The sequence below is a fragment of the Solanum stenotomum genome, chromosome 11, assembly GCF_019186545.1.
Source record: "Solanum stenotomum isolate F172 chromosome 11, ASM1918654v1, whole genome shotgun sequence".
Taxonomy (NCBI): Eukaryota; Viridiplantae; Streptophyta; class Magnoliopsida; order Solanales; family Solanaceae; genus Solanum; species Solanum stenotomum.
Genome location: NC_064292.1, coordinates 47,366,152 through 47,366,562, shown reverse-complemented (window position 1 = coordinate 47,366,562; position 411 = coordinate 47,366,152).

The following is a 411-nucleotide window of genomic DNA, read 5'->3' as shown; positions in this document are numbered from 1 at the left end:
TGGATCACCAAAAGATCCATGGACTATAGCACACGAAAATAGGCAAAAGGGGGAGTTTACCCACTTATGGTCTCATTTGACCTTGAATATAGGTCGGTTTGCCCGTCAGGGTCAACCGACTCAAAAGCTAAAGTCTTTACGGATGTCCATGAGAAATTTCAGCAAAAATGACATCAAAAATTTGGATCACCAAAAGATCAATGGATTATAGCCTACGAAAATCGGCAACATGGGGAGGTTTACCCGCTCCGGGGCTCGTTTAACCTTGAAAATGGGCCACTTTGCCCATTGGGAAAAATTGGCTCCATAGCTATGGTTTGGAAGGATGTCCACAAAAAATTTCGGCAAAAATAACTTCAAAAATCTGGATCACCAAAAGATCTATGGACTATAGCACACGAAAATTGGCAA